Source organism: Fopius arisanus, unplaced genomic scaffold (genome assembly GCF_000806365.1).
Source record: "Fopius arisanus strain USDA-PBARC FA_bdor unplaced genomic scaffold, ASM80636v1 scaffold00193, whole genome shotgun sequence".
NCBI lineage: Eukaryota > Metazoa > Arthropoda > Insecta > Hymenoptera > Braconidae > Fopius > Fopius arisanus.
In genome coordinates, this window is record NW_011887932.1 from 67,682 (window position 1) to 91,819 (window position 24,138).

A 24,138-nucleotide genomic window follows, 5' to 3' on the forward strand; every position below is an offset into this window, starting at 1 on the left:
TCAGTTGACTTGATTATCTTTATTCATATCATATTTTTCACATGTTTCCAAGTTCTATAAGCGTGATCAAAGCCTAACGATTTCATTAGCACTTTATCTCCTCTCTTCCTAATGATCTTCTCCACTAAATACAAATCGGAATATTAAGCATTACCAAGTTCTTCCTCAAAAAAAGCTCCTTGGATGGGATTTTTTTGAAAATCTTCGAGCAGATATGAAGTTGGATTAGTCTTTTGTAAACGTCTAATAGTGAATACTTCAGTTGTCCAGTTTGGAGTATAACCTGTATCGAATAAATGTTTACGGTTGCTAATCCGTACTCGATCGTGAAAGTTGAATTTCTCTTGTCCATTATAACTTTTAAAATCTCTGAAAGACTTTAGAAGGATTTCATGTTCATTAGCTTTAGAAACATTAGAAAGTTCCATCTTTATCGTTCTATGTTTTGTATTATTTTACTATGAAACCAGCTTTTTTAGCACTTGTCACCACTGATGCGAGCCTTGTAATAAGAACTGCTTCCACATTTTCTCTTTGAGCGTTCGATTGAAATACTCCCATATGGATGCTTTCAAATTACTGAACGTAGAATACAGGTGGATATCATTCTGTTGCATGAGTTTCTTGAAATGTTGATTATAACATTCCTTTTCATTGTCAACTTGCAGTTTTTTCGGTATGCGTCCTAGAGCTAAGACACTTTTCATGGCTTTAGTAACATCCAAAGCATTTTTTGTCTTGACTGGTACAGCCCATGGATATTTTGAAACTCTATAGATAATCTTTAAAATATATTGATGATTGCGGATACTGCTGGCGTAAGCCTTCATATCCACAAGATCAGCTTGCCATGTTTCATCAATGCTGCGAACGTGAACCTTCCGACGTGGATAATTTCGTCTTGCGGGTCCGTGCAGCTCTCCAACCAGTTGAACTTTCTCTCCTTGCATTATCGCTTAATATGAATAATATTCTTCAGAGGGGCGATTATATAGTACTAAGAGGATTAGTTATTCGCATTCATTCGATCACCTGCAGATTGCACAAAATGGATTGCGTCAGATAGTTTATTCAGTCTTTCATTCAACGCTAACAGATTATCATTCAGAAGGTGGCGGAGCTCCTCCATTGCTGAATCCAATATATTCTTTGATATGACATCATTTTCTGCTACTGCATGTCCAACATTACATAATCTTTTCGAGTTCATATCATATTGACCATCAACAATCAATTTGAATCCCAATCCGGGAAGACCGCAAATGATCCCCCTTCTTTGATTATGACTTGGCAATTGACGTCCAAACAGATCAACGCTCATAATGCGATTGTGCTCGAGGGCGTCTTTACATCATCTAATAAACTATTCCAGCTCCACACATTTCTTCAATGATTGACATGATTTCATTATTATGATTACCATTCCCGGCCTGCTGTGAAGCCAGCAGCAAACGTAGGCGGTCAACCAATTCATTTTGATCATCCCAATATACAGAATTAATTTCACCGGGTGTTAGCAGCATTTTGTGTGGTAAACCACTCCTTGTTATGGGTTCATGATCAATCAACTTTTTAATAATCCGCATATATTTGTGATAACGAGTTACATTAATCCCACCACTAGATTGATAGCTCAATCGATACGCATTCGTCAGTTCTAGGATGTGAGCATAATCATTGAAATCAGCTTCCGAAATGGCTTCTCTATTAGGAACCGTCATGAACAATAATTCCAAAAGCCATTCTGTTGGTTGAAAAGGATGTTCATTAATGTTGATTATCTTCTTCCCAAATTCTACCTTCATATTCCCAATCATCAGACTGTTCGCTCTATCATCAAAATGCACCCCATATTGCGTATCTAGTTTCTCTAAAGTTCGTGCATTATTAAATTTTTGTATGTACTCATTTGCCAATACATTCGGTGAATAACTTTCTTCTCCTGTATATGGTAGTGACAATTTTGATGGAACGTGAGTTTCATCGCTATTGGTTGCAGTATTATCGCTAGAATCATCGGATACTATAATACTATCCTCTTCAGCACCATCAGTCGCATCATTGAAAGAGGCTGTTCGTGATGATGACGATGATGATGGCTCCTTTCCCAAGAACCGTCCTTTGTTTTCAAGTGTATGTTATTGGTGTTGTTGCTGAAGTGGTGAAGAAGGATATAGAGCTGCTGTTGCTAGGGTTGATGTTTCAACCATTTTCTTCAGAGGAGCTATCACAGGCTTCAGTACTTCATTCATCTGCTCATCCATTGCACAGCGTTGCGATTTTATCGCTTTGCATTTTCTCCTGATAGTATCGCTAACATTCGCAATATCGGTTAGAATACTCAATTCTTTAGGAATATCGGTATTCTTCATCCTGACTGGTTGGACGTTGGAAACTTAAAAATAATAATAACATATTTTTTTGAAATCTGTGAATGTCATATTCGTATTGACATGATCATTATGAATATGCTTTAAATTTTTCTCATCTTGATTGAAAAGTATGAAGAAATTGGTGTTATCTCGTATGAGCTGTTTTGGAATATGGGGGTACGTATGACACAGATAGAAGGTGTCAACATCACGATGCCGATCCATACAAAAGAAATTTCGAATATTATCCTGTTTTTCACAAGCAACATCATCAAAAATCATGAGTGAATTTCTTTTCGTATCTTCAGGTCTTATAACAGTTTCGTGCTCGCTGAATGGACAACATCCAACTTCAGGGATAGATTTCAATAATCATTTGAGGAATTGATATTTCGCTTGATCTAGAGATTTTGAATAGATGTACAGATTCTCGAAACATAAGCCATTGAGATAGGTAATGAGGCTAAGCAATACGTTCGTTTTACCACAATTCGATGGTCCGCAAATGATAGCCCGCACATGGTTTGGTAATAATTCCTCATGACGTTTCTCAACTCTCTGTACTGCATTATGAGTTATTTTATCAAAATTTATCACCAGTAATTTTATAGTTTGTTCTTCGACCTTCATTGTGAGAATGACTACAACAGCTATAAATGACCCAGTTTTATCAATTTTTTCACTCTCGCGAACTTGCGATGACTGGGAGAAGACCTCACGGGAGGAGTCTATGTTATGCCCCAGAAATACCCTTAAATTAAGAAATAGTATTAGGTAATTTCTCATTGGCCTGGATAATATGAGGACACGCGAAGTGGCACATATTATCCAAAACATGTAAAATCGAGTCAAAGAATGTAAATGTTGTAATATAAACTAACCCGAATATTTGTGGATTAAGTCCACATATATTCGTCATAATGTGGATCACTGGGGTGCAGTGTCAGCACTTCGCCCCATCAACGGCTATGGCCTTTACGTACACCTGGGACGTCACCCGATGTCTCTCCAGGTGTCAAACAAAGATAGAACACTTGTTGCAATCGAATCCACGATGAAATATAAGCTCGTGAGTTCGTTGCCAGTGGGTCAGTTAGTCAGGTTGTCAGGCACAGACAATTAGTAATCCGATTATTCGCTAAGTCACTTTTCTTGTAATTCATATTGCCTGATATTTAGGGCATTAATCAAAGACTATATTTATTGAATAAATCGTTGAATCGTTAAAAAGTTGAATCTCCCTGAGAGATATTCATTTCTAATTATCTACAAGTGATCTATCCCTATCATCGAACCCAACCGCTCGGGTCCATAACATCTACTTAACAAAATTATTAATAAGCTCTCCATCGAATTACATGTGCCGGGCTATCAGTATTGTGGTCCTGGGACGAAATTAGCAGAACGACTAACTCGAGGTGATCCTAGAACTAATCCCCTTGATAGAGCTTGTAAAGCGCATGATATTGCTTATTCAAAGAGTCCTCATAATCTGGTTGAACGTCACGCTGCTGACATAGCACTGTAGTAAAAGGCTTGGCGGCGAGTTATTGCTAGGGATACTGGAATTCTAGAGAGAACGGTAGCTGTAGGAGTAGCAACAGCAATGAATGTGAGGAGGACGAGGAAGAGGAGGAGGAGGAGGAGGAAAAAAATTAAAAACTCGAAAGTCGAAAGTCAAGTTCCGGAAAATTGTTGAGTCCGCGAAAGCATCAATGAAATTAGGAATGGATGATCCTATAAAGGCAGCATTGAAAGGTGCTCGTGCAGCAGTCAAAATGCATGGGGGGAGGAAGAAAATCCAAATGCCTCGCATCATGCCTATGCCTGAAAAAGTGGGAGAGTAGTTAAACAGGGCGGGTTCTGGATTAATTCCAGCGCCCGCCCCTAGGTGGCGGCATGGTAATCGAATGTTCTCGAAGATGATATCATCGATGAGTCATCATGGACTGTTTGGAAGGATGATGTCATCGATGAGTCATCATGGAGTGTTCTGGAAGGATGATGTCATCGATGAGTCATTATGGAATGTTCCGCTTCACCATGAGGTGGCGCCATGAAAAAACGTCCTGAAAGAGTGACGTCATCGATGAATCATTTTTCGAATCTTCCAGACCCGTTTGGGATGATATCATCTATAAAACCGTGTCTATAAAACCGTAAGGTTTTTTGATATAATGCTCAGTTCCGAATTGACTACTTAACCAACACCTTCAGATTTTTTTTTTTTTTGGTGAAGGAGAGAAAATGTATTGTTTCGATCTGCAAGGTTTTCAGCGTCAGAATAACCAATTTATTGTGGAAGAATTGGCGTTCCAGGCGGTTGAGCAGAAACAGTGTTTCTATCTTCTTTTTCAACCCCCTTGTGAGTGGGGTGCATTATCACTGAAGAATCAGAGGACAAATCGATGGCTTACCTATAACTATCATGGGCTTTCATGGGAATCAGGATTTATCCTATATGAAAAGCTTGGAGATGAAATTGAGTGGATCCTAAAAGATGCAGAAATTATCTATGTGAATGGTCTGCAGAAGAAACAATGGTTGCAATCTTTTACTGATAAAATAATCATTGATTTAAATGACTTTGGGTCCTCCAATGCAAAAAGTATAACCGCACCTCATTGTTGGATTCACCGAGAACACAGTCTGATTGATAATTATACGTGCGCATTTGAAAACTGTCAGAAGTTGACACATTGGTATAAGAAGTACTTCGCCTCAACTTTGAACCCCGCCATCAATTTGTATGAAAGCATACGGGATATGCTAGTGAAGCAATCAGATTCCTCCAATTTTGAGAAAGCTTTCCTGTTGAAATTTGCATGGCAATACGTTGATGAGTAGTGGAACGTGTTGCAAGATCGATTGAAAAAAATGATTGAGATTCAGGAACATCGACGGTGTTATCTGCATCACCCGACATCAACGAACGTGGGAGACGTTCTGGATGGGCCTCCACCACTAATAAAAAATTGTTCTTATTGTCAAAATAAATATTAATGAAACATCAAACTACTGAAATATGTATAATTGTATGCTACTGACATAATAAAATATGATAAGACTCAAATTCATAAAATCTCGACTTTAATAAATAAATCCCTATATCCACTTTAGTGTAGCAGTCCACATTATTGAAATGAGGGGAGAAGTGGTGATTGTCAAATGAAGCTTTGAAATAAAAATAAAAAAATTTATTAATTTTCCCATACTCATTTTCTCACTAAATTATTAATATAAATGAAAATGGTTATGGAGAAAAAACTATCCTTCCATAAATTAAGGATATTTGCTCCTACAACTTTATCCAATAAGTATATTATTTCCGAAATATGAGTCATTAAATATTCGATGTGTGAATGTGAGGATATTCTACCCAGAAATTTTTAAATTCTGTATTCACTCATATCAATCTATAAAAATTCATCCATTCAAGAACAATTCATTTTTTTTTTCAAACGGAATTATCATTACTCTTGTCATCTGATTCTCACCGGAAGAGACTGAGAGGTAGTATTCATAATGCCCCCCAATTTCTTCCACAGATTGAAAAATAATGGTCTATCACCATCCAAATTATCAGAGATATTTGATCCGATGGAAGAGATAGACTGAGAGAGATGTGATTAAGATTTTTTCCCTCACCCCAAATGAAAGAAATATCCAGATCATTCGCGAATGTTCTCAACCCCATTTCAAACCATGAGGTGAATAAAGACAGCAATATGACCCCATATCCTTGTCACACCTAAAATATAAACATTGATAGCTAATATAAAGAGCAGTTGATCCCCACAATGCCCAAATCAGTGTGCTCGCCGATTTTGGAGACGAGACGTTAGTTCTGTTCCGATTGCAGTTAAAAAAAATTGAAAAAAAATGAGAAGTCAGGAAAAATATGGTCTTATACGCCTTCTAATGATTTTTCCTCTATGGCCTCAGCGAATACTCAAAACCCTAACCCAATTCTATCGATATCCTACAACGCGGCCAAAACCATTACCTTCGTTCTCGCAATCCCGACGACTCTGGAACGACAAAACCATAAAAATCTAAACAAAGCTCCGGGGGTGATCAGCAGCTCATTCCAATCCTTAAAAATGTGTTTAGGGCGCCAGCCGATTTTTAGCTACGCGGAATCGACAAACCGCAACCGTAACTCTAACCGTATTCAAAACTCAATTTTTCACTGATCATCCCAGAATTTCCTATCAACAGAAGCTAAACCTAGAATCGTGGAGGTACGAGGGTACGGGACTGCTCGGTTGCTCAGTGTGTGGGTCGTGGAGAGAGAGGTGGATTCGTGGACGAGAGCATCAATTATCCAAAATTCGAAATACGATCAAGAACCTGAACTAAACTATTTGGGTATTTATAGGGACGGGGATTCGGGTAGGAAAAATAAAAACCAGTCGGAAATATCCTTACTTGTTCCACTACTGACCAGAGAACAAAAATAAATATTATCTATTAGGGAACTTATAATTAATATAGACTGCTCAGTCTACATTTTTCATATGACCGGCATTCGCCCAAAAGAGAAAGATTTAGCCTTTTAATAAAATATCCAGGGAACCATAATAAATGGGAATGTTATAACGCAGCACTGAAGAGAGAACGGCTTTTGATTTTATTAAATTACTTATGTTATTCAGGTGGGAAAGATAGGAAACTGCAGGGGAGTCTAATCGGGTTCGAGCGAGAGAGAGAGATACGACCTTATAATTCCTACCGATCAGTTGCTAAGGTACAAATTCTATTAGGTAGCATTATTTCATCGTTCGGTAACGATTTTATTCAATCTAGTGGCCCGTTTCTGACTAATTTCTTAAACCAGGAATATTTGTCGGTTATGTAGCGGTTGAGGTAGCGTGATGATTATTTCGGTAGCGGAAATGGGCCGCAGGTATAGGGGTCATTAGGTAGCTTAGTTCCCGCGTTAGGTAGCGTTGTCCGGGGCTTTGGTAGAGGAATCGGGGTCTCTAACCAAAAATCTGTTTTACCTACGGGGCCACTACCACGTCGGGGGTGTAATAAAATTTCAAGGTAGCGTTTGGGTCCTCCGAGGTAGGGAGCCCTTAGGTAACGTGTTTTCCCGGTTAGGTAGCCTACTCAATACCGATTATCTAAATCAATAGGGTCCGCAGGGTAAATATCCGTACAGGTAGCAAATCGAAATATTGAAAATTACGGAAAGGGCCTCAGACCCTGGGGAAGGTATAGGGAGCTTATTCTCCTCTTTAGGTAGCGTAATTTAGGGGTTTGGTATAAACTTCCTCGGTCACGGGCTAAATCAACCACCGTGCCGGGGCAGATAGCCGTACCGAAGATTTCCCCGTTTAATCATTGAGGGATCAATTATTGACTCAATGGTTTTATCGGCCTGAATGGCAACCTATTAATTAATCAACGGATTACTTCCCTAACGAATTAATAAATTATATACCCGATGGCGTCTCCGAGACGGCCAATAAGTAATCGGATTAATTGGTTAATTAATTGCGTAACCATATAAAAGTAATCCTAATTCGCGAGAGGTAGCATGATAGCTTTGTGGATGCCAACCATGAAAATTAATTAACTAAGAGATAGCGTCCCCATGCCCAACCGGAATCCACAAAATGGCGGACAATTACGTCTCGGGGAGCATTATTGCATCACCCAGAGAAATCGATCCAGCCTCGCGAAGGTAGCCGAAAGTTTTTAATAAAAGGTAGCGATAAAATTTTCACTGCAAAAGTAGCAATAAATTGAATGGAAGGTTAACGATAAATTTTTACTAAAAGGCAGCAATTAAGTTCAAGTCCATGTAGCAAAAATAAACCCGGTAAAGGTAGCTAAAATTATCAGGTAGCGGGGTCTTTTCCTGAGCTCTTCGGGTGAGCCTGGAAAACCCAATAAAGTAGGTAGCAGGGATCGAAAAATTAGTACTAGAGAGCGTAGAAAATAGGCAGTCAAAGGTAGCATGGGAGAGGGGTATTCCGAGCCGCGTGGAATGCTTCATCCCGTATATTTCGCCTTTTCGTGGCGAAATTAATTCCTAAAACCGGTTTAAAATGATTAACTAGCTTTTGGTTAACACGAGGGAGCATCAGGGAGCATTAGGGAGCATAGGTAGCCGTTGAGAGAGGCCTTTTTGGCTTTCTCAACCGTGAGTTTCCCGTATGGCGTCATATCGCGAGGTAGCGACGCCATTTGCAAATTTTCGTGCCCGCGACACCTAATTACGCGAAAATCACACTTCCCGCACTCATTAACACTTATTTAAGCACACGGGTACTTACCAGGGTACTCGTGGAGTCTCGGAAATGCAGTTTTAGAGGTGCAGATACTCTGGGGCAGGAGTGTGGTGTCGTCTAACGTACGAAATTTCTGGCACACACGTGGTTATCGTAACGGCCCGTGGGAAACTAACGCCGGCCGGTCGCATGGTTCCGTTCGAACTTGTTGCGCGTGGTGGGGGTTTTTCCTCGAGGCTGCCCGTCCGGTGGCGGCGCGCATGGTTACCTACGGAACTAGTGGTACCTTCTAGTTTTTCCAGCTCGCGGCGCGTAACAAATTCAAATTTAAAATTGGGGTTTTGTGCTTTTACTACTGTATATTAATATTATTGTTAGTTTCTATTACTCTGGGGTTCTATTAACCATGCTAACCGGTTTTTAGCCGAAATAAAGTTTTTCAAGGGGTTTTGAGCGAGATTTTGGGGGAGCGGATTTTTTGTCCCGTCTTATGCCTATTGTCAGGTAGCTAATCCGGTAGGGACCCTCTCCAGAGAGGGATCTTCTAACGAAACTAACTAATCCTAATTTATCTGTAACTATAACTAAACCTACATTTTCTATAACCGTAACTCAACCGAAATTTTCTAAACTGTAAAGCTCTTGGCAATCCATGCAAGCGAGAGAGCTATGTTCGCTCACATGGCCTTCCACCCGTACTAAACTGAAGATTACCCCAACCCTCTCACAACCAAGGGAGCGTAGGTGTCTCAACCTAACCGATGGGTTGTCCTACTCAATTAGCCCAAAAAGGGTTTCAGGGACTACCGGAAGCACAGTATATCGGCTAATTTTTCTCGATAGTCCCCGGCCCTTAACCCGATTTCGCGCCGACTATTCTCAACTCTTATATGGAGGATTTAAGGGGAATTTAGACTATTTCCTAATCGATAACTGTAACCGAATTTTTATCAGGGTTCATCTAAACTGTAGGGATTCCAATGCTGTTTCTACTTACTACTTTAAGGATCATTTTAGCGTCGCGAGCCTGGGGGAAATCAGAGACGGTATCAGGTAGCTGTCTCCGAGAGGAGAATAGGTAGCAGGTAGCTAGTTACTCGGGGATTATTCAGGTAGCTTTTCCCCGGATTATATTTAGGTAGCAGGTAGCTTTTGCGAGTTTTACCGAGGTAGCAGGGAGCTTTTCGCGAGTATAACTAAGGTAGCCGGTAACTGTTACGATTTTTACTAAGGTAGCAGGTAGCTGTTGCGAGTTTGACTAAGGTAGCAGGTAGCTTTTCGCGAGTTAACTAAGGTAGCAGGTAATTTTTATTAAATTTTCGCGATTCTCTCTCGCCCTTAACCTAGGTAGTTACCCTACGGGAATACAGGTAACGGATTCGCCTGGAATTTCGTCACAGCCTTAAGAGCTACAGAGATGACAAGGGGATGATTGTGAGATTTTGGAAACCAGTGGAAGTTCGGTGTTCAGTGCAGTGGATGAAACACCTTAGGGGGAAGGCATTTGCTCATATGATCAAGTCGATCATCGTACGACATTGGAGTGAATTTGTGAGTGAGATCTACATCACTATCATTGGTATTCATACTAAATTGATCAAACAGAGGGAATATGAGTATTGGTGTGAGGTGACAGATGAACAGTCTTCATCCTGTAACAAAATTGTATAAAGCGAGATGGATATTGGATTCTACCAGTATGAGGTTCAGGAGACGAAAGGAGAAGCGGTGGTTGCATCCAGTGATGAGAAGATGAGTGAGAGAGTTGAGGAGGTAAAAGTGGAGATAAAAGAAGACGAAGTAACAGACGAAAAAATCGACAACGATGCTGAGGCATATTACAACCCTGATGTTGTTGAAAATTATCGTTCTGGAGAGGGGTTGGGTGAGGTTGCGGGGTCTATTGAAAGAATTGAAGATGACATGATCGAGGTGGAGGAATTCAAGCTGGAAGAGAACCCTAACCATTCATTGGATCAGTCGGTAGCCATTGGTGAACCATTTTCATTGATGAATAGGGTTGACTGTGAGGAAATCGATGGACTGCAAGGGGGTGGAAAAATCAAGGTGGAGGAGGAGGAGGAGGAGAAGCAGGGAGAGGAGGGGGTCCACAAACCGCTGAATGCTTTGATGCTCGTGGATGGGGGTGAGCTATGCCGAGATGATGATGACGATGATCATGATGCTATGGGAGTTGTTGAACAGCGTGGGTGGCAGGGTGAGGAGTGGATTGATGGTGAAGGCTCAGTTGATGCTGATGGTTATGGTAGTGCAGTGGGGATCATTGAACAGGCAGAGGAGTGGGAGATGGCTAGTGACTCTGGGGACGATGTGGTTTGCTTTGGAGGTAATATTTTATTATTAATTTCAATTGAATCATAGAAAAAAAATAATTTTATCGGATGAATAATATTTTTTTTCAATTCTAGAAGTGACAGAGGTGATTCGATATCGCAACTCACGCACTGGAGAGGAGAGAGTGGAGCACTGGAGAATGAGAGAGTGGGTTGACCAGGAATAATATTGGGTAAGGAACAACAAAATTGATTTTTCCAACTAAAGAAATAAATACTTGTAGGTAATGCCTATCTACAAATATAATTTAACATTTTTTTTTTCATTCTGTTCTAGTCTCCAACATGTTAAGGGGTGAAGAAAAGAAGACAGAAGCTGTAAAAGAAATATTTTGAGATTATTGATTAAAACATGTAATAATTATCGTTGTTGAAGAAAAAACTGAATCGATCATCATTGCATTTGCCAGTACCAGCGAGCTTAAAGCTCTATATATATATCTAAACCGTTTTACAGTTATTGATATTATTTTATATGAACTAGCGTATATGGCGCGCTATGCGCGCCAAGTTGTTCACGTATGGGGTGTTATCATTATATATTACATATATATAAATTCAAAAAGAAGAAAGAAAAAAGTCTAAAAATTTATATAAGCAATAATTTAAGCTTTTTTCTTTAATACAATCATAATAAATATAACCATTTTTTTTTCTTACTGTAGACAAATCATTTAGAATTGGATTGTTATATAGTTATATTTATATTATATGTTGATTCTGTTATAAGCAATTGAAATACATGATAATAATGAGTATATTTCATTTATCATTTTCAATTATCAGGGGCTTATAACCCATATTCTCTTCAAAAACCCAGACGGAAAATACGGAAGAGAATAGGAACAGAGTTGACATAAAGACATTTCTTGTTCGTTCACGTACACATATCCTCTCTCTTTTTTTCTTTTGATGATGATTGAGTATTTTGGCCGCTTCTTTAGTCTAGTTTGGTTTATTTTTTTGATCGTATTCTCCATGAATTTTTTTCATAAGTCAATTAATTCTGAAATCATCAATTATAAAAAATATAAAAAATTATGAATGTAATCAGAATATTAATAAGATTAATATTAAATCTTAGAATTAGTGTTTAAGTATTCTGGGACTAAATCTTGGTTGATTTCATCATTTTCCTTACAATTTGTTGTGCTGTCAACACTTGTATAAATATGTTCAGTACTTACATCGAGTAAGTCAACAACCTGTTGATTAATTTCATTAATATCTATATTTCTGGCAGCTAATATTGCATATTTGGAGGCTTCTTTGTATTTTTTCATCTCAAGTATATCTTTATAGATATCTTTTGCAATATTGATATCTTCATTATACGTACAAAATGTTGGTAGTTCTATATTATCGTGCTCATCATTTAAATTGCCGGTACCAACTTGTAATAAAAATTCCGAAAATTCTTTCTCTGCATGAAGTGTACGCATATTGGTAGTTAATTTGAATATTTTAAATTTAGGCCATAATGAACTGAATTTGATGGATAAGTTTATTGTTTCACTGCGAGTACCACGGATATTTAATGGAAGTAGTTGCCTGAAGTCTCCACCCAATATAACTATTTTTCCTCCAAATGGTAATGTGTTATCCGTAATGTCATGTAAAAGTTTATTCATTATTTCTAGTGCATATCGTGGTGCCATAGGCGCTTCATCCCAAATCAAAACATTGGTCTCTTTTAAAATAGTTGCTTCTTTTGTTCCATTTTTGATTGTTGCAGTTGAATCGATGTACAATGGAACCGGTAACCCTAGTAACTAATGTACTGTTTTACCATGTGGCAACAACGTAGCCGCTATTCCAGTCAAAGCCATAGTGCTGACTTTTTTTTTTTGATCAATGAGTAAATGCCATAATGTTATATAGACAAATGTCTTGCCGGAACCTCCAGGTCCATCAATATAAAATCTTTTTTCTGATGATAATTCATTCGGGTTTCACATGTTTACTAACCCACCATTCTACATACCCTCACTCAATCCACATTCATCACTCTATATACTTTCTCATTCACTAAATTTCATATGCGAACTAACCCATCATTTTACATACTTAATCATCATCCATCTATATGTCTATACACTCACAAAATCATGTGTGTGTATAAAATAAATAAATTAAATCCATTACCATCCGTCCATACATCTACACTCTCTCTCACCACCATAAATGAATTAAATGCATTACCATCCATCCATACATCTACACACTCTTTCACTACCATAAATAAATTAAATACATACCATCCATCCATACATCTACATACTCTCTCATTCACTATGCACCTTATATTTACTAATTTTACGCACTCACTTACAACCAATCCATCCATCTATTGTACAATCCATTTATACATTTATTATATATTCACTCATTCACGTACATATCCCACCAACTCACTGTAGAAATGGTACAAAAAGTTGACAACATGCTTCAACAAATGATTTACCTTAATAACTCTCACCCACCTACTCAAAATCCATGTATTCATGGACCTAAACTCTCACTAATCTACCAATATATACCCTCACTAAACTTCCCATTCACACATCCATAAATAAATTTCATATACATTAAACCATCCACATAATCACTTCCATCCTATTCACTCCCATCTACATAAAACCATCCACACAGTCACTATTTGCTGCTATATACATTAATCTATTTACATAGTCGCTCATTCACCATGCATCTATCCATCCATATAGTTATTAACCCACTCTTCTAAAATAAAGATAATAAAATGTATAGAAATGTTTTTATATACTCACTAACTCACTCTTTTACACACCTACCTATACACCTACCTATACATAAAATAAATAAATTACATCCATTACCATCCGTCCATACATCTACACACTCTTTCACCACCATAAATGAATTAAATGCATTACCATCCATCCATACATCTACACATTCTTTCACTACCATAAATAAATTAAATACATACCATCCATCCATACATCTACATACTCTCTCATTCACTATGCACCTTATATTTACTAATTTTACTCACTCACTTACAACCAATCCATCCATCTATTGTACAATCCATTTATACATTTATTATATACTCACTCATTCACGATGCATCCATCTATCCATATACTCATTAACATTCTACAATATCTCACTTACTCATTTATAACTCATCCATCTATCTATTCATTCTATTTATTCTATAAACTATTTATTGTAAAACCCTGACTCACTTATCTATTCACTCTATCCATCTATCCATCCATACACTCACATACAGCAAACTTATTACATACTTGCTGATTCACTATACATCCATCAATCTACATATTCATTCATTCAGTGTTTTACATATTTATTAACCCACCATTATACATACCCTCACTCAATCTACATTCATCAATCTGCAAACTCTCTCATTCGCTAAATTTCATATGCGAACTAACCCATCATCGTACATACTTAATCATGATCCATCTATATGTCTATACACCCACAAAATCATCCATAGATAAATACAAAATGTATTTATTCCATTCAGTCATTTATTTTTTTCATCATTCTATTTATATTCTATAAATTATTTATTGTAAAAACTCTAACTCACTTATCTATGCACTTTATCTATCCATCTATGTATCCATACACTCCCATACAGCCAACTCCCTACATACTTGCTTATTCGCTATACATCCATCAATCCACATACTCACTCATTCAATTCATTTATTGCACACTCTCTCAATCAGAAATAAAAATATATAAAACAGCGGATGAATAAATTAAACCATTCATATACTTACTCACTGTAAAACCACCCATAAACAAATTAAATCCATTACCATCCGTCCATACATCTACACACTCTTTCACCACCATAAATAAATTAAATGCATTACCATCCATCCATACATCTATATACTCTCTCATTCACTATGCACCTTATATTTACTAATCTTACTCACTCACTTACAACCAATCCATCCATCTATTGTTCAATCCATTCATACATTTATTATATACTCACTCATTCACCATGCATCCATCTATCCATATACTCATTAACCTTCTACAATATCCATCCATCCATATAGTTATTAACCCACTCATCTAAAATAAAAATAATAAAATGTATAGAAATGTTTTTATATACTCACTAACTCACTCATTTACACCCCTACCTAGATTTACACATCTACGTCATATCTCAGACACTCACTTACAACTAATACATCTATCTATTCATTCTAAACTATTGATCCTAAACCCTGATTAACTCATCTATTCACTCTCTCTATCCATCTATCCATCCATACACTCACATACAGCCAACTCACTACATACTTGCTTATTTGCTATACATCCACCAATCTACATACTCACTCATTCAATGTTTCACATATTTACTAACCCACCATTCTACATACCCTCACCCAATCATTTTACATACTTAATCATCATCCATCTATATGTCTATACACTCACAAATCATACATAGATAAATACCAAATGCATTTATTCCATTAAGTCATTCATTTTCCGTCCATATATTTATTGTACACTCACCCAATCAGAAATACAAATATATAAAACGACCCATAAATAAATTACTTACTTACTAATTTCACTCACTCAAATACAACCAATCCATCCATCTATTCTTCAATCCATTCGTACATTTATTATATACTCTCCCATTCACCATGCACACTCACTCATTCTCCATGCATTGATCCGACCCACTTTAATACTTACACCAAAAAATCTTTGACTTTGATGTCGTCGATGTCCTCCGATGATGTAAAATCATAATCCTTTTCTTCTTCTAAACTTGAAAAACGAAAATTATATATATTTGAAAAAATAATATATAAAAAGATAAGAAAATAATATATACTATATTACTTACCATTTCGTTGCGAACTCATGATAAAAGACAAAATTTTTCACAAAATCTTTACCTTAAAATGTCACTCACACAAAACAATTGACGGCAAAGAACAACAGCCGATATATATGACGCTATATAGTCCGTCATTCGTATAGGACGTTTTTTATCAGCTTGAATTTTTAACTATATATAATTATTATTAATTCATATATATCTGTATATATCTATTATAAATATTATTTTAAAATATATATTATATATATATATATATATATACATATAAATATAATATATATATGGATATATTATATGAATAATACAATATGTAATATATAATATGCAGCTTAGCTATGCGCCAAAAAAAGCTGACAAAAAACGTTACATGCTTTTTTTTAAAAGGGAAATGAAGAAACTCCATTATTTTCAAATGAATTTTTTTTAGATTTAATATTCATATAGTTGAACAAAATCAATGATATCTCATAGAATTGGTTGGTTGGGCCCTTACGATTTAATAATAAATGAACTTGGGGGCACCACCCATAGATTCCTTTTCAATCCTGATAAATTCAAATGTTGTTCCCTCACCCAGATACTTCAGTTGGAGTTGTTTTTTAGAGGCGGCATCTTGAAGTTTCCCGAAATGTATTCCATCATTCCGGAGAAATTTTGTCACCCTTCCAGGAAACATACAATGAATGTCGCATTGACAGTGATGACAACACTCAATCCAACCCTAGTTTTGAGAGTTTTTTACTCGAGAAATGAGGTAGTGGATATTTGGATCCAACTCTGCCAGCTTCTTAGTTGGCAAGTAACTACTGCTAGCGATATTGTTGATTAATGAGAGATCCATGTTCTTCTGTAAAATGATGCAATAGAAAGTTGAAGCCTCAATTTTTCTCCTCACAATCTCGATGCAACGATATACTCTAAGAGTTGTTGATGTAGTGATGTCAGAGAGATCTCTCCTCAGAGTTCATATACTCAAAACTTATCAGAATAATGATATCATCATTCTGAGTCACCAAGAGAGGAGTCTAGACGCTTCTTGAGGTATGTTCACAATATTCTGGAGTTTTCGAGAAGTGAAATCTAAGATGATCATCATTTTATTTTTTGTTGCATCCGAATGAGTCATCTTAGTTTTTTTAATGAAAATGAGTCATCGCTTGGGTATATATTAAGGTGAGGAAACAATATCAAACCAGTTAGTGTTCAGTACACCTTTTACTATGGATGAACAGCGGAAGAAATTACTACGGGTGTTGAGAGAAGCGAATGAGAGGCTGCCTTATAGTCAACCAGATGATGTAGAGAATCTGAAAAACTTAACAAAGAAGAACATCAAATTGTTAAACAAATATTTGAAAAATGCAAAAACTAGTGGTGAAAAAGGGGGAATCCAAGCGACCATTGCAGAATTATTATGGTATTTTGAAGCGTTTAAATATCGGAAGAAACATGGTGGTAAGATTCCAAGGAAAAAAATATCCGTGAAGAACATCAACGATCGAGTGCAATGGAAAGACCTGCAATCTGCTTTCAAAAATCGTATCAAAACAGGTGCTGTCATCAATTTAGTTCACAAAGACATCAAATCATTTCTTCAAGATTGTAAAACACTAGTCACAACTCATTTGAAACAGCTCTCAACTGATGATGGGAACATTAAAGTTAATTGTGTTCTCTTATGCAAATTTACAATCATAAAATCAGATGAGATTCAAGAAGAAACAAAGCATTTCACCACAAAAAACGAAGTGATCCTCCCTGCTACAAACCTGAGTAATTGGTTCAATCATTTTATTATTAATTATTTTCTCGTGAAACTAGAAGACTTCCAAGAAACTGGCTCTGGTTGGGCATTGAGCGAAATAATAAATTTGGTGGTTAATGCCAACAAATTTGACCCATTAACAGGTGGAGATGCAACATTCATCAAGCTATCAAAGTATATACAATCAAAGAAAGCTGTGGTCAACATTCAAAACAGCGACCAATTCTGTTTTTTATGGTCAGTTATAGCAGCTCTTCACCCAACAAGTGTTAATGCCAATCAAGTGAGTTCATATCCTCATTTTCGCAACATACTCAAATATGATGGTCTCAGTTTCCCAATGACACTCAAAGGTATTCCTATGTTTGAAGAAATGAATGATCTAGGGATCAATGTTTACGGCATGGAATCTCATGAGCATAACAAAAGCATCATCCCCATGTATTTGAGTAAGAAAATTACAACCAGAGAAAAAATCCACTTATTCATGGTTGAGAGTAATGTGACACAGTCTGTTGAACCAATCTTCCATTTTGCGTGGATTCGCAATTTATCACGCTTGGTTAGTTCACAAATCTCTAAGAATAAAGCTTTCACATGGTTATGTGATCGTTGCCTGTGCCACTTCAAACATCAACATTCCTTCGAAAAGCACAAGGAAAATTGCGCCAATTTGAATAAAGTGCGAATGCTTATACCCGAAGAAAAAGATAAAATATTAAACTTCAAGAATTTTAAACATGGAGAGACAGTCCCTTTCGTCGTTTACGCAGATTTGGAGTGCACGATAGACTCAAAAGAAAATGATCATCATATCCCACATAGTTTTGCATTCTACGTAAAATGTGCGTTCAACGATTCATTATCAGAACTGAAAACTCACCGAGGTCCGGATTGCATCGAGTGGTTTTCAACAGAGATGAAGTTGTTAGCTTACAGAGTAGATAAATTTCTCAAGACTAACCAGAAAATGGAAAACTTATCAACTAAGCAAATTGAAGATTTTCAATCAGCAGTGGTATGTCACATGTGTAAAAAAACTTTGATGGCTGGTGATAAGGTTCGTGACCATTGCCACTTGACGGGAAAATACCGTGGAGCTGCACATAGAAGTTGTAATCTTTCGTATCAAGATTCTCATATTATTCCTATTGTATTCCATAATCTCTCCGGTTATGATGCGCATCTTATCATCCGTAGCTTTGCAACATCATTTGGGGGTAATATAAAAATTCTTCCGATAAATAAAGAACGTTATATTTCTTTCACTTAATGTGTGGGAGGGACTTGTGTGAGCTTGAGATTCATTGATTCGTTTCGTTTTATGGGTAGTAGTCTCGAAAAATTAGCAAATTACCTAGATAATGATCACAAAGGAATAACCAAGAAGTACCACCCAGACCCCGATAAATTCAATCTATTGTGTAGGAAGCGGGTATTCCCCTATGAATATATCAATGATTGGTATAAACTTGATGAACCCAACCTTCCTGAGAAATGTGTATTTTACTCTAAATTGATTGATGAGCATATATCTGATAATGATTACCAGTATGCTCTAAATGTTTGGAACCAATTCAATATTAAAACGTTGGGGGAATATTCTGATCTCTATCTCCAAACTGATGTCTTATTGTTGGCAGACATTTTTGAAAATTTCCGGCATAAGTGCTCATCAACTTATGCATTGGATCCTTTACGTTATTATACAGCCCATGGATTAGATTTTGATACTATGCTGAAATATACTAGAGTTGATTTGGAGCTTCTTACAGACCCCGAAATGATTTTATTCATCGAGAAAGGTATTCGAGGTGGAGTATCACAAGGTGCAAATGGATATGCTCATGCTAATAATCCATTTATGGGTGAAGAACTCTACAATCCTTCATTAGAAACATCATATTTGATATATTATGACGTTAACAATTTATACGGGGCTGCTATGAGTATGAGCTTACCATGTGATTCATTCAAATGGGTTGATACTACTTCTGTAGATATTCTAAATGTTTCTGATGATTCTCCAGTTGGGTATATCCTCGAAGTTGATTTGGAATACCCAAAAGAACTACATGAATTGCACAAAGACTTCCCTCTTTGTCCCGAGCATTTCATGCCTCCAGGAAGCAAACATACAAAATTAGCTACCACATTTTTCCCGAAAGAAAAGTATGTGATACATTATCGGCACTTGAAACAATACATAGCTCTTGGCATGAAGTTGAAGAATATTCATCGTGTTTTGAAATTTAACCAAAAATCTTGGTTGAAATCTTACATTGATCTAAATACCATGGAGAGACAAAAGTCAAAGAATGAATTCGAGAAGAACATTTATAAATTAATGAATAATGCCGTTTTCGGGAAGACTATGGAAAATGTTAGGAAACAGAGAGATATTAAGCTCGTCACACATTGGGGTGGGCGATATGGAGCAAAAGCATTGATTGCAAAACCCAATTTTCATAGCTGTATGGTGTTCGATGATGATATGGTAATTATTGAAATGAATCGAACATCCATATATTTCAAGAAACCCATCTATATTAGGTTTACAATTCTCGATTTATCGAAAACCGTTGTCTATGATTTTCATTACAATTATGTTATACCTAAGTTTGGAGATACCGCCAAATTGATGTATACTGATACAGACAGTTTACTATACTTGTTTCGCGTACCGAACATCTATAGATTTATAAAAGAAGACGAACACATGTTTGATACTTCCGACTATAAAGAGAATAATGAATATGGGATACGGTTGGCAAACAAGAAAGTACTGGGCCTCATGAAGGATGAGAATAATGGACGAATCATGACTGAATTTGTGGGTCTGAGAGCTAAGACATATGCATTTAAGATGTTAGATGATGATACAGCTAAGAAAAAGGCGAAAGGTGTTAAAGCTGCTACACTCAGGAAAATCACATTTCATGATTATAAAAACTGTCTCTTTGATAATGAATACATTGTTAGAAATCAGTATCTCATTCGGAGCAAAAAACATGAAGTGCACACAATGTGTCAGAAGAAATTAGTATTGAGCTGGGAAGATGATAAACGTATGATTTCACCCCACACAACAGATACCCTACCTTGGGGGTATATCAAGCCACATGTGTAATATATATTATATGACTATTTTCCATAGATTGTATTGTTAGGATTAAGATGGAACAAAATGAAGATGAGTAGAAGAACAATTTTGTATTTTATTTCCACAATAAATTTTGTGCATCATGTATCAAACTTAATGATCTATCTATTATGTAAATCATCAAAATCCAACCATTTCACATCCAACTCATGTTCCTGATTTTTAATCACTTTTTTCAAACAATTATTTAGTTTCCCATTTTTTATTACCGCTTGAACATGTATTAAAATCATATTTTGAGCATTATGCATCAGATTTGTTAATCCAACTATTATGAGAATTATCAAAACCTAACCACTTCACAAACAATTCATTTTTCTGCTTCTTTATCACCTTTTCTATAAGATAGATATCAGAATGCTTCACTTTCATCAACTCTTCTTCATAAAAGCTGCCCTGAATTGGGTTGTCCTGATAGTCAATCAATTTATAAGTAGTGGGATTTGTACTTTTTATTTTACTGACTCTGAAAATTTCGGTGGTCCAGTTGGGTGTATAGCCTTTCTCAAAAATATGTTTATATTTGCTAATTCTCACACGATCATTAATCTTAAACTTCACCTTTCTAATTTGACAATTTTGTAAGTTTCCGTAAATTCGCTGATGAATAAATTGCTCATTTCTATTGTTAACATCCTTCCGTTTCATTTGAATTTTTCGATGTTTTGTATTATTATATGATGATATAATGCTAGTAGGTATATCTAGCCATCTATATGAACCTTGAAGCGAACACTTCTTCCACATTCTTTCTTTCAAAGTTCGGTTGAATCGTTCACAAATGGATGCCTTCAAATTACTATAAGTAGAATACATTTTTATATTTAATTGCAGCATAAGATGCTGAAAGTCATGGTTATAGAATTCTTTTCCTTGATCAACATGTAGCTTTTGAGGTATGCATCCTTGTTTCAATACAGAGTTCATAGCTTTCGTTACATCTGATCCACTCTTAGTTTTGATTGGAGTAGCCCACGCAAATTTGGAAAAAATATCAATAACTGTTAGTAAAAATTTATATCCTCCATTTTCTTTAGCATATGCTGACATGTCAACAAGATCCGCTTGCCACGTTTCATCAAGAGCACGTATTTCTACTCGACGTCGAGGATAATTCCTACGTGCAGGTCTGTGGAGCTCCTCAATTAGAGCTTCTTTTTCTATCTGAAACTTATCTTTTTTTTTTCGTTGGGTTTTCAGTTTCATGCTCAGGATGATTATCAGTTTATGGTTTAGAATTTCTCTCGACACGTTTCACTCGTTTTTTTTTTCACTACTATTCAAAATCTCTTGTGTTGTGATTATGTTACCATCTTCGTGTGGTTCAACTAAAGCATAATAATCTCTACCCGGAGCCTCCAATAATCGCAGTCTCTCATTGATGACTCGAATGGCTGTGAGATTCTCCGTCATGAGTTTTTGTAGTGATTCAATCTTCAAATTTTCAATCACTCGCTTGAGAACATTCATGGAAACTGCATCATGATCTTCTACCACATCCGCAATATTACACAATCGCTTGTTTTGCATATCAAATTGTCCATCTATTGTAAGCTTGAAGCCTCGACCTGGTGGCCCTGCAGTATTCCGAGGTGTAGATCCATCAGCATTCAAACGTCGTCCAAACACATCAACACTCATTTTGTAAATGATATTTTTGGTATGTATCAACTCCTAATATATCAATCTAGCCTCTCGTAGCTCTTCTATGATGGAAATTATTTCATTATTATGATTATTATTGCCAGCAGCTTGCGATGCATACAGTAATCGAAGGCGATCCACCAACTCATTTGGATCATCCCAGTATACATAATCAATGTTGCGCTTCCCCCTAGCAATCATTTGATTAGAGAAACCTTTCCCATGAGGAGTCTGGATCATAAAATTCAGAAACTTCTCTCGATTGTGACGTTTCAATCCTCTCGTTGGATTAAAGTATTGTCTATCTAGATGTGTTGTTTTCACGATTTGTGTGAATGCTCTCTTATCAGCATCTGTAATCACCCTCACATTAGGATCTTTCATGAATAATATTTCGAGAAGTCCTTGAGTTTGATCATATTGTTCATCATTAATTATAATTTTTTCCTCCTCAAATTTGATGGGTGTTATCCCAATCACCCAATCACCTCCATGCTTGCGAATTCCCGTTCTCACGTCCAATTTTTTACTTCCATCTGTAGTATCAAATAGCTCTAAATATTGTTGTGATAAATTATGGAAATTTTTTACAGAATTACCATCTCTATCATCAGAATCTTTCGTTTTCGTGGTGGAGTATGATGGTGTAATGGTATTCGTTATCCAGTCTGATGGTGGTGGTTTTTTCAACATGTTTGAGTCAACCGTCTCTTGAATTCGTGGCATCTTAATGGGAATATCAGAGTCATTTGATATTGCCACTCGTTTTCGTGAAACAAGTGATTCGAGAAATTTGACCTTTTTCATTTTCTCCATTTTCATAGGATTTCCAACATGAGTGGTTTGATCGACAATTTTTTGTAATGGTGTAACTACTGGTTTGAAAACATCATTTAGTGTTTTCTCTGTGTCTTGCCTCCCCAATTTGATTAATTTATGTTTCTCACGAATAGCATCACTCGCGCTAGCAATTTGTTCTAACATATGCTTCTCTTTATTCAAAATAGAACTCATCATGGTGATGCTCTGAATGTGACTGATTGAAAGGATCATGGGTGTTGTATATTTATGAAACAATCAAATGCCCTTCTGTAACGACCATCATTCAGCTCTCTATCCTTATCAATCACTAAAAAGCTGTATTTATCAATATTCCAACAGGAGGAACATATGGTTTTGAATTGATCATAAGTCATATCCGTATTAACATGGTCATCATAGATATGTCGCAGATTCTTATCATCCTGCCTGAACAACACCAATAAGTTGGTATTGTCGCGAACAAGATGTTTGAGGATACGCGTATATGTTTGACATAAGTAGAAACAATCAACATTTTGGTGTCTCCCCATACAGAAATAAGCACGCAAATGGTCCTGTTTTTCGCATGCAACATCATCAAAAATGATGATGGAATTGGGTTGCGCATTTTCTGGTTTTATCACTTCTTCATGTTCGTTGAATGGGAAGTATCCAATTGTGTTGGTGGCTTCCAGAACTTTTCTGAGAAATTCATATTTCGGTTGGTTCAGAGATTTAGAATACACATAAACATTTTCAAATCTTAATCCATTCGAATGTGTAATCAGTGCCAATAGTGCATTCGTTTTTCCACAGTTGGAAGGTCCACAAAAAATGGCACGTACTGTATTCGGTAGTAATTCACCGTGACGTTTTTCTTTCAATTCATCA

General features: G+C 36.5%; 1 long non-coding RNA gene across 1 annotated transcript; it reads right to left on the bottom strand.

The window, feature by feature from the left end:
• Positions 1-11,686: 11,686 nt before the first annotated feature.
• Positions 11,687-15,953, bottom strand: LOC105272499 (uncharacterized). The gene is made up of 3 exons (XR_892778.1): positions 15,878-15,953; positions 15,724-15,798; positions 11,687-11,974 (listed from the first exon to the last, which is right to left on the bottom strand). It is a non-coding gene; the product is annotated as an uncharacterized lncRNA (long non-coding RNA).
• Between the last annotated feature and the right edge of the window lie 8,185 nt (positions 15,954-24,138).